The 15,127-nt window shown below is 49.4% G+C and overlaps 1 long non-coding RNA gene across 1 annotated transcript; it reads left to right on the forward strand.

Annotated features, from left to right (window-relative positions):
- The first annotated feature begins 2,610 nt into the window (after positions 1–2,610).
- LOC122496100 lies at positions 2,611–3,601 on the forward strand. Its single transcript, XR_006300681.1, has 2 exons — positions 2,611–2,717; positions 3,187–3,601. It is a non-coding gene; the product is annotated as an uncharacterized LOC122496100 (long non-coding RNA).
- The last annotated feature ends 11,526 nt before the right edge of the window (positions 3,602–15,127 follow it).

Genomic DNA, 15,127 nt, shown 5'->3' on the forward strand with positions numbered 1-15,127 from the left:
CATTGAAATCATCTAAAACCATGCTTTACAAGGCTGCCTAATTGCAAAAAGCTATAAACCCTCTTGGGAAAACAACCATTAAAAAAAGCATGACATTTCAAAATGTGATACAAGTCAGGACCAACTAGCTCATGATGGTTATTGTAGCAGGAGCGTTATTTTGGTTTAATGGGACACTTTAAAAATACAATTAGATCTTTCGACTCTGGCAGAATAAAAACACAGAATGAAATGAAAATAGCAGGTATATTGGAAGACAATGTTACATAAGGAAATTATTTTGGTGAACTTTCCTTGAGTCAGGATGGTTCATAATTGTATAAGTAGATACTTCAATTTAAACATGAAATGCAGTAAATTAGTCAAGTAACAAAAAAAGCATCTCTCTCTCTCTCTCTCTCTCTCTCTCTCTCTGGTATTTCTCAATGAAATACATTAACGATTAGTGTTTTCTCGAGTTGTGTAAGTTGATGGCCTGATGTCTGCACACATTTCCTCTTCGTTTGGAAAGTGAACGTTCAGGGTACTGGTTCTTTTACAGCAGATGACCTTTCCATGAGGTCTCGGTCTCCTGGAGACCTCATGTCCCATCGTGGCCTTGGCTCCCTAGGGGCTCCCGAGTGGCCGCGTCAACAGTGCATTGTGGGAACTGCTCATGGAGTTGCTGGGATACACGGAAGGGCCTTTGCAGGGTGCACTGGCTTCCGTGTCAGAATCTCAGACTGATGCTTTCTCTCTGGGCCCAGAATGGGTCTTCTATTCCTTCCTCCTGCCATGTTTGTTTAGCTGTTCCTGTCAGGATCTGCGGTGGGCAGAGGTGGCTAATTAATTCGCTGGGGGTTAAACACCCAGGGGCAGTTCTACCATTCACACCTCTGCCGCCTCACCTGAGACTCCCAACAACCCTAGTGCTAGATATTGGGTATTCAGCCCCTTTTTGCAAGTGAGAAATCTAGAGGGGGTTGGTCACGTGTCCAAGACCTGGAGGCTAGCGGCGAAAGCAGGATCAAACTCAGGTTCAGGATCAACCAGATGATTTGCGGGGCTTAGTGCAAAATGAACATGTGGGACCTCTGTTTAAAAATTGTGAAGAAATTCAAGACGGTGGCAGCAGAGTGTTAAACCAAGGGCAGGACCCTGCTGAGCGCCTGCGTTCATGTGACCGTGCAGCCTGCCCTGCTCAGGTTAGGTGGGTTCCAGACCCCAACTCTTTCAAGAATGGCAGTGGGGAGAGGGGCACCTCTCTTCCTTGCCAGAGTTCTAAGCTGATGGAGAGAACTGGAATTATCAGGCCAACGGTGACAAAAACACCAACTTCGTTTTGGATGAAGCTGAGGCTGGAGACTGTGGCATAGGTATGCAGCCAAAGTGGGTTGCCTACTTCTGGACCCAGACTGAGGGAGTTCTCCCCAGTGGCTTTAGGGAAGGGAAGCTCTCTCCTAGGGGAGACAGAGCCTTTACGGCTCAGCTGCTGTCATGGTCAGCGGCATAGCGGAACCGGTTCTCCACAGACAGATGGATCCCAAGGAAGAAGAGAGAAGCCATTTTTCAGATGGTTGACCCACATATCCCAGTCAATGTTCCCCAAACTCACTAGTTAAGGGACGTCACTTCTCCCCCCTTGGGAAGGAGTAATTGAGGGGGCAGCGAGAACTGAGGGGGCAGTAAGGGGGCAACAGGGGGTACTCTGTTAAGTCTTTATCCCTGAGTATAGTGGGCTCTTCTAAAATGGCTCTCCAAGATCCCTAGGTTAAACCTGGAGTTTAACCCCTCGCCTGGAGTGGGGGGCTGGACCCAGTGACTGGTGTCTAACAGAAGTGACCAGATGTCATTTCCATGGTTAGGTTACACATTATTGTGACTTCAGTCTTGCTCTCTCCCCTTCTCACTTGATCATCAATGGAGCCGGCTGCCATGTTATGAGCTGTTTGTGGAGAGGTGATGTACCATTGGCAGCCTCGCCCAATGGCCAGCAAGAAGCTGAGTCTCTCATTCTGACAGCCTCGGGGATCTGAAATCTATCAACAACCACGTGAGTGAGTTTGGAAGTAGACCCACCCTGGGTGAGACTGGAACTGGCAGGATGTGTGGGTCAGCCATCTGAAAAATGGCTTCTCTCTTCTTCCTTGTGATCTGTCTGTGGAGAACCAGTTATCTCTCCTCGAGAGAGAGACTCCTCCTCCTTCACCCTTCCTCCTCTTCCTTCTTATTTATGGTCTCATTGTGTTTCATGTAGATCAGAGGTTTGCAATTTTCGTTATTGAGCTAACGTGTACTATTTACAAAGAAAGTAATCATGGGTCCAGCTGCTCTTTGAAACTCAGGTCCCCTCTTCTCTTCCACACAATGCCTCCTGGGCCTCAGGTGACCTCTGAGGCACCTCCATGGAATGCATAGACTCTGTAGAACTTAGTTTGAAAAACGGTGACCAGGACTTGGTCAACAGTGTCATTATTAGTCTTTCTGGTTAGACTATTGTCCCCCAATCCGTCTCCTCCCTTCCTGGGTGGTATGTTCCTGAAAAAAACAATTTGGCCCTTCTTAAAAACTTCCAAGACATCCCTGCTTCCATAAGATAAGAGCTCACCTCCTTCATATTTACAGTCAAGGTGTTTCACAATCTAATCCAAACTGACCTGGCCACTCCAACCTGGAGAGAAGGGGAGGGAACCATGATGAATGTGGACACCAGTTGAGACACTTGTGAAAACACCCAGGTACTTACTGAAGTCTTGTACTAGCAGGTTGTTGTGGTCCTCATGATGTGGTTTGAAGTGCTGGGGTCCAGAGTCAACGGTCAAGAATGAATTCTTGAGACACGTCCGGTGCAAAAAGGTGGTTTTATTAAAGCACAGGGGCCAGGACCCATGGGCAGAAAGAGCTGCCCTGAGATTGTGAGGCACCATGGATTATACACTTTGGTGGGGGAGGGGGGGCTGCGAGAGGTAAAGACAACATTTCCAAAAGGGTTTTCACATAGAGAAGACTGACAGCATCTTGGAGGCTTAGCTATCATCAAGCGAAGGTTGTTTTTCCCTCTACCAAAGCGTTAACATTAAGATTAGGAGTTCCTGGAGGAGAGTCATTCTCTGCCTGTCTCCAGTATTTGTCAATGGGCTGCAGGTTATATAAGCAAATTTAATTTTATCTACATTTCCTTTTGCCTTCGTTCTTCACATCATTAAGGAGGTCATGAGGGCGAGCTCTAATCCCATATGACCGTGTCCTCAGAAGAGGAGCTTAGGACACAGACACAGAGGGAAGGCCGTGTGAGGACACAGGGCGAAGACGGCATCTACAAGCCAAGGAGAGAGCCCTTGGATCAAAGCAAGCCTACTGATGCCTCGATCTCAGACTTCCAGCTTCCAAAGTTGTGAGGAAATAAATGTCTGTGACATAAGTCCACTCAGCCTGTGGTGCTTTGTTATGGCGGCCCGAGCAAACTCATACATTGGTGTCCACCCCAAAGAGCTGTTGTGTGCTTTAAAGGAGATAATGTGTGTAGAAGAACATTCGCTCAAATTGTCCACAAAAATTCAATGAGTGCCTGCTACATATTGCTGTATCTGATGCACAAAAATACAAATGCAACGTTGGTGAATATTGCAATTATTAAGAAGAGACAAATTGGCAGGTGGATTTTGTCATATCTTTTTTTCTTAAAATTTTTTAATGTTTATTCATTTTTGAGAGAGAGAGAGAAAGAGAGAGGGAGTAGGGAAGGGGCAGAGACAGAGGGAGACACAAAATCTGAAGCAGGCTCCAGGCTCTGAGCTGTCAGCACAGCTTAACCGACTGAGCCACTCAGGTGCCCTCTTTTTTTTTCTTTCCAAAATGGCAATTGCAGTGTCTCATTGTTGGCCTGATTCATAAAGGAGCAGGGGGATGATATGGTTTCATGCATAATTATAGGGCTCTCTTCCCTCTGTTACCTCATAGCCTTACTCCTCCCTCAAGAGGCCATAAATCTCGCTCAGCATGAGGTCATCTGGCTGGAGTGAAGTCCCCAAAGATCTTTCTGAAAACCTGATGCTAAATAACCGATGACACAGTGGCCAGCAAGTCCTCCATGATACAGATCTGTTCCTTCCAGGTTTCCAGTGTGAGTCACACACTGGATTTCTTTACCCTGAGCTTGATGCCTGGGCCGGGCAGGGAGCTCCAAGGCCTGGGAGAAGGGACCCTTTGTGGTAGCACTAGCCCAGGGTTGGAAGTTTCTCTAAGGACCCATTCTGTGCTTGGGCCATGTTGCTCCACGACAGGGGCATTGGGTCCCCCTAGAGACAGACATGGCCACCTATTCTAATCAGTGAAAAAAAAAAAAAAAAAAGACCCTCCGGTCCCAAGACTGATGCGTGCCCCCTAGACGAGCCATCCGAATTCACTCTCTTACACATCAATTCAAACAAATCGAATTCAGTGCCTATGAGGTGCTGGACACAGTGCTGGCATTGGAGTATAAAAATGAATTAGACAGACTTTGCCCTTGAGGACCTCACTGTCTAGTGGGTGAGATACACACACACAAACAATGATGATGCACCCTGACAAGAGTTATAAAAGAGGTAGACATAAAGTGCGGTAGGAAAACAAAAGTGTGTGTGTGTGTGTGTGTGTGTGTGTGTGTGTGTCTGTCAGTTAAAGCTACAGATATTTCCAAGACACCATTGATTGCAAGTGCTTCTCTGATTTACTAATGGCTTTTGGGTACACAATCAGAAATGCCGCCACATTAAATGGCTAACATCGATTGTAAGATGCTGCTGAAATGTTAACCCTGTGAAAAGAATCCTGTTTGAACTCCTTCTCTGCTGGAGCCAGGATTCCTGCACCTGGGTGGGGACTCCAGACGTCTGTTCTCAGCATGGGGTGAGCAGAATTCGCTTAGGGGTCCAGTTTGGAGCTTAGAGAGATCCAAAGGCAGGAGGGATCCTCTGGGCAGGCCCTGAAACGTAACCAGCCAATGCTGGAGAGAGACAAAGGTGAGGAAACAATGGCCCCAGCGCTCATTCCAAGAATACAGCGCAGGGTTGTAAGAAGTACTTTGACAATATGCATATGTGGGTGATCTCCAAAAAAGCCGCTCAGACTGCCAACTGCCCTCCAAGGAGACCGTGACTGAGTCAGTCGTGGGGCTTGGGCTTTGCAAGGGTGGGAGCCAAACTGCCGTGATAAACGGAGGACAGGCTGGACCAGCCACCAGCAGGCCTTCTTGCCAACCCACCCCTTTTCTTTAAATCGGTGCTGAATGGATACTTAAAAGGACATCCCTTTAAGGGAGGTGAGCTGATTTGCCTGCCCAGAGGCCCTACTCTCTCTCTCTCTCTCTCCAGCTCTGGCTGAAAGGCAGCATTCCAAAGCAATGGCTGAAGGAGGCAGCTGGATGAAGTCTCAACCCAGAGGCTGGGCTCTGGGTAGAAAGTGGGGAAAAGTGGAGGCCAGTTGAGAATGGAGGGGGAGGGGCCCTGGAGCTGTTCCCCAGGCTCTCGAGCCTGCGCCTGCGGCAGGCTTTACAGGGAACCAGCCAGCACATCTCTGGGCTTGGAAGGAGGAGCTGTTCAGGGTGCTGAGGTTATTTAGACCACATCCATCTTCCGGTATGTGGGCTTTGCGGTTCCTTTATCCCCAGCTGGTAGACCGTCTTTTCTTCTCCCACCCCTTCTCCCTCTCTAAGTTACCACCTTTACCACGTGTGTGTGTGCATGTGCATGTGCGTGTGCGTGTGCGTGTGTGTGTGTGCGTGTGTGTGTGTGTGTGTGTGTGTAGGAACTGGGGATAAGGGGTGGAAAAGGAAGCTAAATATAGACCAGAAAGCTCACCCTGGTTCCCAGCATCCTGGAGACAGCTCTGAGTGGCACTGAGGGTCTTGGCTGATGGAGAGAACTTGACCATTGTAGCCAAGAGCACGCAGTGTCTTGTATCTGCATCTTCACTCTGGAGCTGACCTTGTGGACCTTGGACAAGTTAAGCTCTGCAATTTCAGTCTCCTGGTCTTAATATCTATCTGTCTTGCAGGATTCTTGAAAGAATTAAATGAGATCATGCATTGTAGAGGGCAGTAAATGCTTAGTGAATAGTAGCTATCATTGTTGTCTTGTTACAATAATTATATTAATATATTCACACTGTGACTCATCATTGGCCTTTTGGCTCACATCGAATCCTAAAATAACTACCCTGAGAAGTTAAAGGGCCCAAGATTCCACGGATTTCCAATCAAAACAGTCTCTTCGCTGCAACCTGAGATAAAGGGAAAAGGCTGAGGAGCCTCTGTTTTCTCGTTGAAAGATCTTGGGTAATTCATTTTTGACTTCTCTGGGGTCAGTTTCGCATGTAACAAATAGGGACGGAGGTTTTCAGCCCGGGGAGTTTTGCTTGAAACAGAATAACTCATCCTAGAGGGTGGGGGTGTATACTGTGACCCCTTTCTCAGTAAAGGGATAGTTTGATGAGCGTACCTTATCACATAGGATTTGCACCTTGCTTCTCCTATCAAGGTCTGTTTCCCGGTGCCTATGACTTGTTTTACAGTAGGTCCACTATGGCTATTTATTGAGTAGATACAGGAGATTAACCTATACATCCACGTCCCCATCCATTCAACGCGGCCCAGACAACATTCCTTAGCATGTGGATGTTTCCTGCGTCTGGCACCCTGCTCGGCCCCCCAGCCACTGCTCGGCCCCCCAGCCACTGCTCATGTTGAGTTTTTTTCCCTCCTGTGGAAACCAGGTTTTGCCAGCCTGGTTCCTCTAGACTGGGGGGAGGGTACAAACACGGGAGAATGGACAGAGAGAGGCAGAATCTCAAAGACACGGGCAGAGAAGGGGAACGGACTCTCGCTTAAGTGGAAAGGAAACACAAAGCGGGCAGGCGAGCTAAACTGGTGTCTGTAACAAAGACTGGGAGAAGAGAGTGGAGCAGGAGGGGGGACGGGGTGTGAAGAGGGACAACCAGCTGCTCAGGCTGGCATTAGACATCATGCTCGTGTGTGTGTGTGTGTGTGTGTGCGTGCGCGTGCGCGTGCACGGTGGGAAAGAAGGAGAGAGGGGTCAACAGTGACAGGTTCCAGAGCAGTCCCAGAGTATAAGAGAACGGGGTGGGGTGCGGTGGAAAGGAGTTTGGGAAGCGTCCCTGTGAATTACACATTGCACTCCTTCTGTGTTCTTCAAGATACTGGGGCAAAGAACACAATTCCCTCTTCATTATATTGCTTGCTGGACCACGGTCCTTCCGATCTAATGGCACCCAGAAACAAGCCACACGGGCCTCAGGATTTATTAGCCTCATACAAATAATGAGAACTCACCACATGCCAGGAATTGCGTGAGGATTCAGGGATGCAGAAAAAAAATCATGAAACAGTCAAGCCCTTGAGGAGCGCACAACCTAGAGGGAACACCGGATTGTGTACATGCGCGCGCGCGCGCGCGCACACACACACACACACACACACACACACACAGGTTCAAATGCTCTGGTGGAGAATTGCACAAAGTGCTATGTGGAGGGAGGCGCTAATCAAGAAGGGCTTCACAGAGGAGGAGGCATTTGAGCCAGGCCTTGACGGAGAAGTTTACTGCAGGGGGAAAGGGTCCAACTCCCTGTAGAGTTCACAGCTTAAAAAGAGATATAAATATGTATCTGTGTATATAAATGTTAATATCATACGTAATACAGAATATGCTCCAACGAGCATATGAATAAGGTACGTTGGGAACACAGAAGAAGGAGGGTCTGAACCTACCTCTGAGAGTCAAGGAGAATTCACAGGGGGGATGATCCTTCATCTGGGTTTTGAGGGCTTCATAGGAGTCTTCCAGGCGAAGCTTAGAAGGACAGGCATCAGAGCCTGGGCAGAAGGAGCGTCGTGTGCAAAGACTTGGCAGTCCCAGTCCCCCCATCCTGTGGATGGGCTGCATGGTGCTCCTGTAACTCATCCTGGCCTCCCCATGTTAACCGTCTGGATGAGAGCAGCCCAGCATCGACTGTCACGAAAAGTGTGTTCTTGGCGATGGCCTCATCGAATTCCTCTTTGGTAATGAACAACGTCACGTAGCGCAGTTACCTTTCCAGGAGAGTAATACCACCTGAATTTGGCTCTGCACACCCACCCAGATAAAAGCTCAATTATCTTTCAAAGAAAGGGGGTACTGAGGGCAGCTCTGAAATCCCGAAGCCTCCTCCAACTGACGAGGGCAGGGGGACTGTGAGAAGGAGCCTAGCTATGGCCTTGATCTGGTGCCAGCACTTACAAGCATTACCTAATACGTTTTTATGTTTCTCTGGTTTCAGACACCTCTCTCCCGATTGCTCAGATAACTGCCGTTGTAAGAATCTAGAGGAGCCAGAGGAGGCCGGGCTGGGTCAAAGAAGGTCTCTTAGGGAAGATGGAACTTGAGGTTGGCCCTGTAGCAAGGGGCGCATTTGGATTCATTGGTCAGGGAGGGGCAGGTGACTGACCTTGACTCAGCCTTGCTTTGGTCAATGGCGAAATGGGCGAAATGGGCAACGTGGACGTTGTTGTGAGACTTCAGGAGGGTTTCTGAGAATTAAATGAGACAATATGCCCCTGCTTTAGGCTGGGAGGTAGACAGTACCGGCCTGACTTTATAGTTGAGCGGGTCGAGGCCTGCCACATAGTAGGTGCTCAGTAAACAGCAGTAGACGTAGTCACCTTCACTATTGTCCTCCTCATCCCGGGCGTGTGGATGGATAAGATACAGAGCACAGATCTAAGAGGTTTCTGACCGCTCTGTTCTCGGCTTTCCCCAGTCCCTAGAGTAGCACCTGCACGTGGAAGGCAGTCAGCAGAGATTTGCTCAGTTAGTGGAATCCTAGCTCTTCCACTTACCCCTTCTGTGACTTTGGGCAAGCTGCTTTATGCCTGTGTGTCTCAGGTTCCTCATCTGCACAATGGGGATAATACCAAGACCCGCGTCATGAAATTGTTGAGAACAGAGTAGTACCTAAGTGCTCAATAAATGCTCCCTGTTTTTATTACTCCTCGGCAGTGGTACAGAGTATCTAATGGGAAATCCTTACGTCTTCTCTGTTACATGTTTATGGATTGGGGGGTGGTTTCCCATCCACTGGCTGTTACAGCATCCTTCTCTCTGAAGACTACGGCCTGAGAGCGATATGTTGACCTCTTGCCAGGAAAAGAGAGATCTGCGTTGGGAAGGCTGGTGGTCTGGGCAGAGCATGGGCGGTGCGTGTAATGGTTAGGGACACTGGTTACGGGTGCTGTGAAAGTTGGCTGTGCCAATTGCTGTGTGGCCTTTGGCAAGGTACTTGACTCCTCTGAGCCTCAATCCTGCAGCTGCAAAACTGGGATTGCTAATGCGTTCATTTTACAACCTTGACATACATTGAGTCACGAAATCATGGGAGCACAGGACCTGTGCTAAGCCCACTTTTGAATGAATGGCTTGCCCTCTGTAAGGTCCCCAGAGGCCAGCAGTCACTGACAGAGGTGATTTCATTGTACCGTTGGCAGGGGAAAGTGGTAGTGACCCGCAGTTACCACCACACAGAGATTTGGGAGCTGCAGGTACGAGGTTGTTGGAGGAGCCCCTTTAGGATTCTTGCCTCACCTCTCTCCACGTCGCTTTCCAGCTGGCTTTGTTTTCTGCCAAGACTTTTTTTTAAGTTGTGCCTCCATAGGATAGAGGAGCAAGATCTCCCAACAAGAAACAAAGGATCCTGCTTGCACGCCACACAAGGATACATTCAGGCCTTGGATGTGTGGCAAGGATATGGTTGGCTTTGGCAGAGGAGGCCCTGACTGGGGACAGGTGAGGTGAAATCACTACCCACTGACTTCAGCAATTCACTCCACCCAGCGTTCGTCGGGCACTCCTCCGATGTGCGCGGCACTGGGGTTGTACAGACTAAGACGTGGTTGCCGCTCTCAAGGAGTCACGGTCTCATGGGCGAGAGGCGCAGATACAACTCAAAGCCCTGAAGAACATAGCATGTGAAGGACATTGAGCAGGAGGAGTTCCCTGAGTGACCATCAAGGTCAAGGAGGCAGGGGCTCTTCCTCTTCTCGGGAAGGGCCTTTCACCTTTCCCCCCACAGATTCCCCCCTCCAGGGAGCTCCCAGCTTTACTTCATGGATCACTGCATTTCTGGTTTCCGGAGTTTCAGCCGTCGATAGGCTCAGGGGTGCCCGGGTGGCTCAATCAGTTAAGTGTCCGATTTCGGCTTAGGTCATGATCTCTCAGTGCAGGGGTTCGAGTCCCACATTGAGCTCTGCGTTGACAGTGGGGAGACTGCTTGGGATCCGCTCTCTCTCCCTCTGCCCACTCCTCTGCTCTCAAAATAAATAAATAAACTTAAGAAAAAGATACAGGCTCATACATTCAGTGAACATTTCTGAGGCCCTTGATTGGGCAGGCACATGGCAGGTGGGCCAAGAGTGGGAAGGCCCTAGGAGACAGAGAGATGCTGGAGAAGGATGTTGTACTCGCCCAAGGGGAGTGGACGAAGACCTCAACCAGGAAGACGATGATGCCAATGGCGATGAGGGAGGGATTCAAGAGATCTGAGGGGGCAGAATCCATAGGCGCTGCTGACAGATTTGTGTAGTGAGGGAGAAGGGGCTGAGACTGCGTTCAGGCTGGGCCGTCTGTGGTTGATGTTCAGTGCCCGTTGGTGCACGAGAATGGCTTCCCAGTGGGTAGGCACCGTTTCCACAGGGAGGCCTGGGTACCACCAGTAAAACCTGCCTTTAGAACGGCTGTGCTGATTTTAGGCGGCACGCTGATATGGAATTAACTAACCTGAAAACACAAAGTGGGGAAGGTCGCGTTTTTCCCCCCTTCATTCCTTCTCGTAACAGTATGGAGAAAGTTTCGGTTTGGAGTTAGTTAGGTGTAACGCTTTTCTGACTCTTCCTAATCTTCTTGAGCAAAGAGCGAGGAAGATGGCAGGCCAAGAGCTCTAAGCAGGCAATGGTGTTTGGCTGGAATTCAGCAACGATGTTTTCGTTTTCATTGTACTCTTGTTTGTTGTTCTTACTTTTTTTTTTTTTTAATTTTTTTTTTTTAACATTTATTTATTTTTGAGACAGAGAGAGACAGAGCATGAATGGGGGAGGGGCAGAGAGAGAGGGAGACACAGAATCAGAAACAGGCTCCAGGCTCTGAGCCATCAGCCCAGAGCCCGACGCGGGGCTCGAACTCACGGACCGCGAGATCGTGACCTGGCTGAAGTCGGACGCTTAACTGACTGCGCCACCCAGGCGCCCCATGTTGTTCTTACTTTTTACGTACGGCATATACTTTCCAGTTTTCTATAGTAAGTTCTCTTTGCCAATAAACTTAAATTTAAAAAGTGAGTCAGTTTGAAGAAAAAAACCATTTAGCAGATATAGCAAAACACGTACAAGTGTTATTTGGATCAGAAGTGGAGGAAACACATCCCTACTCTCCTCCTCTGTATGCTGTGGTAGAGGGTCACTAGAGGTGAAAGTTCAAAGGACAAGAAGCATGGAGTACAGTATTAATAATAGCACTAGGCACCAAAGGCAGATTATCCCAACCTTAGCCCACGGGGTTAGATGAACAACTGTTCCTAGCATATTTGGCCTCATTTTAGAAATTCTCATTTTATTTTTCATTCACATAAGCTAATATTTCCATGTCCTCAGACTTATTTGGAGAGAGCAACTTATTCACACCAATTTCCAAGTAAAGAAGAGAAGGAGGGCAGAATTAGGGGACAGGAATGGACAGCTCATCGTGATTTATTGTGACATGGGGATTGAGCTTGCTTGTATAATATTTTTCCTCCTGAAAAGCAATTTTACATATCATACTATATCATCCAAGTCTCTCAGCCATTGTGTTTGTTACTGAGGAGATGAGTAGAAATGACTGACAATGGGTACATGACTTATACTCCACAACAGCAAAGGCACCAGGGGTCAGGCATGGTGAATATCACATGCTGTATTAATATCTCATTCCAGAAGCATCCCTATGAGGTGAGGACTATTGCTATTACTATCATCATCATCTCTAATTTAGGGATGAGAAGATGATTTCATGTAACTTGGTCAAGGTCAAGGTCAAGATCACAGATCGAGGCCAGTCAAGATCCAGGATTTGAACCCAGGAAGTCTGGTGGAAGGCCCATGCACCGAACAACTCTGCTATCCCGGGTGGCAGTCGGGACTTTGACTCGTGTCCTATATTCTGTGGCTATACACATTTATTGAGCATCTACTTTGTGTCAGAACTCTGCTCGGCATGAGGGCTAGAAAGATAGCTAAGACTCAGCCCTTGCCATTGAGACCTCAGAATCTGGTCGGGAGGCAGAGAGACACAGACAACTCACATGACGAAGGCAGAAACAACATCAGCGAAGGCACAAAGGAGAGACGGATAGCTCTGGGAAGGTCTCACTGAGTGGGGGTGGCTGGAGTTAACCTTTGGTATGGAGTTGCCTGGTGGATGGACGTGGAAAGTGGTGGTACGTGGAGAGCATCCCCAGGCAGTAGAAGCCACAGGTGCAAACGGCTGTAAACCCAGATGCTATGTTTGGAACCCTGTGATGGGGTCTGGCAGGGCCATGCCCGTGGGCGTCAGGGGAAAGTGGCAATTGAGACTTCAGAGGTAAGCGGGTTGTGTTCACAACATCTGGTAAAACAGAAACATTCCCCAAATCCATCCCTGGCTAGGTCACAGTTGGTGAGATCTCCATATATATATATATTGAAAAAGCACTATGGAACGTTCTAGCAAAATGCAGACCAGCGAACACAGCCTCAAGGCTGCCGGTGGAAACCTGCAAGCCAGGAAACAGAGTCACAGCCCTTGAAACCTCTTTGACTCCACCTGAAATCAGTACCAAAAAGAGCCCCTCTTCTGCATTGCTTCCCTAGAGAGAGACCTGTGACATTTGTCATTTTTCCATCCCCCTGATGAGATCGTCGCGTTTAATTTCCACTTTCCCTGCATTCACTCTTCTTTTGAAGAGAGTTAGTGCCAAAAAACCCAGATGCAGCCGTCCAATTATGCTGAACGCGGGGAGAAAATTACCATCAGAACGACCCGCCAGTGAAGCCCCGTGTTTACTCAATTCTACGGCCCTGCAATATTCATCTTTGGAAATCATATTCACATCAATTCCTAGTCATTTTGAATCGAGTGATGAGCACGGCGCTTGGTATGCAGAGACACGGAATTCCAAATTATTCTTAGCTGTCCGTGACGACAGTCGCCACCACTCACTCAGCCCTGACGGAGCATTGATGGAGCACTGAGTGTGCAACGCACTTCGCTAAGGGCCGGGAGAAGGCGGGGGTACCGAGATGCATTAGGCGTACCGCCAGATCAAGGAGCCTAAAAGGACCGGTAGGGGAGAGAAAAACTCTAAATATCCGCAGCACAGGCAGACGGTGCCGAGGACCTTAGGAGAGGCAGAGAACATGGCTTTGCCATTTAGAGAAAGACGATTATTTCCAGCTCAGGGAATCGTGAAGTCTTTGTGAACGATTCCACCTGAACTGAGCCTCTCTGTCATTTGCTCAGCAAATATATCCTCGCTTTGGGGACACGAACACGGGTGCTAGGGACTCACAAGGAATGCAGAATAAGGCAGACCAGGCTGCCCTCGTGGAGTTGTTGTTTACTAAGTGGGAGGGGCCCAGATAACAGATACAAATGAAACGGGTAACGAACAGGAAAACTGGGATGAAATGAGCAAGTCGACACAGTCAATCACGCACGATGCCTAGGGCGGTTCGGTCTACTTTAAGTTACGTGATCAGCACAGGCCTGAAGAGAGAGGCAGCCTTGCAAGGGTTTGGAGGAACAGGCTTTGAGACAGAGGGAATTCTACGTGCAAAGGCCCTGAGGCAGGACTGAGTGTTGGGTGTGTAGCAGGTGTGGAGAGAAGGGACATGGAAGGGCCTGAGGATGGGCAGATAAGCGGGCTAAGCAAGGGGTGTGGATTTTCCTACAAGTGCCATAGGAAACCACGGGAGGGTTTCGCCAGCAGAGGGGTCACTTAGTCACGTGGGGATGAGATGGGGCTCATTATAGTCAGTGGGGCTGGGGGGGAGTGGGGGTTGGCAGCACCATCGTATTTGGGAACCTATGAAGAGCCTATTGTACAGAAACATACCGGGGGCCGTACCAAGCCCAGATCAAGGAGACCCTTGAATAAGTGCAGTCTGGCCTTTGCCCCCGGGAACCATAAGCATAAATGAATCTATTCTTTAGCTTCTGGAGGTCTCTGAGGCAAACAGCCACCTGCAAGTTACTTCGTCTCTGTAAGCGTGTCCTCTGCGGAACCGTTCGCTATTCCCAGGGCTTTTCATTCCCCGGCCTTCTCATTTTCCCCCAAACCAGCGAGAGACGCCGTGGACTTACACCGGGAGCCCAGAGAGCATGTGTCAGCGGGAGCCTCCCCGTCCTTCCCCGGGAGCCCTGGGCACGTGCTTCTTGTCCCCTTCCCCTCCCCGCCGCCACGCACACACGCGAGCACACACTCACAAACATACTGTGGTACCATGTTCTGGGGGCCCTACACTTCCTGAGAAGAGTCAGGACTACATGGACGGCAAAGTCCAGATGCACGTAGCCTCTCTCCTCCCTGGGAAGCTCTGTCGGTTTCCTCGCTGGAAAGTGGGCGGATCCCGGTTCCCTCTGGCTAATCACGTGGCTTCCCTCTGCTCTTTGGAGACAGAGGCTCTTTATTTTTCCCTTCCACACGCCGCCTTGTGGAGCGGAGGCCGTGTTTGCTCTGTGATACAATGTGAGGTTGACTTCTGTCGCAGACACCAGTGTATTCGTGGCTCAAGCAAGAGACGTGCTCCGCTCAGGTGTTAGCAGTTCAAGGCTGACGTGGCGCGGGGGTGCGGGCCGCTTCCCTCTCACGGCTCTGTCAGCCCTGGGCTGTTCCCGTCCACTTGCAGCCATGCTCACACTCAGGGGTGGCACGGAGGAAGGGACGGAGGGAGCAGGGCCACGACACCTCCCTTTAAAGCCCTACCCTGGAAGTGGTTAGGACATTACTTCCTGTACCACTGGCCATCTTGCTTCCTATTGGCCGGCACCTGGTCACGTGGCCACACGCTGCCAGGAGGCTGGGAAACGTAGCTTTACCGGGGAAG

This window comes from Prionailurus bengalensis, chromosome F2, assembly GCF_016509475.1.
Source record: "Prionailurus bengalensis isolate Pbe53 chromosome F2, Fcat_Pben_1.1_paternal_pri, whole genome shotgun sequence".
Lineage (NCBI taxonomy): Eukaryota > Metazoa > Chordata > Mammalia > Carnivora > Felidae > Prionailurus > Prionailurus bengalensis.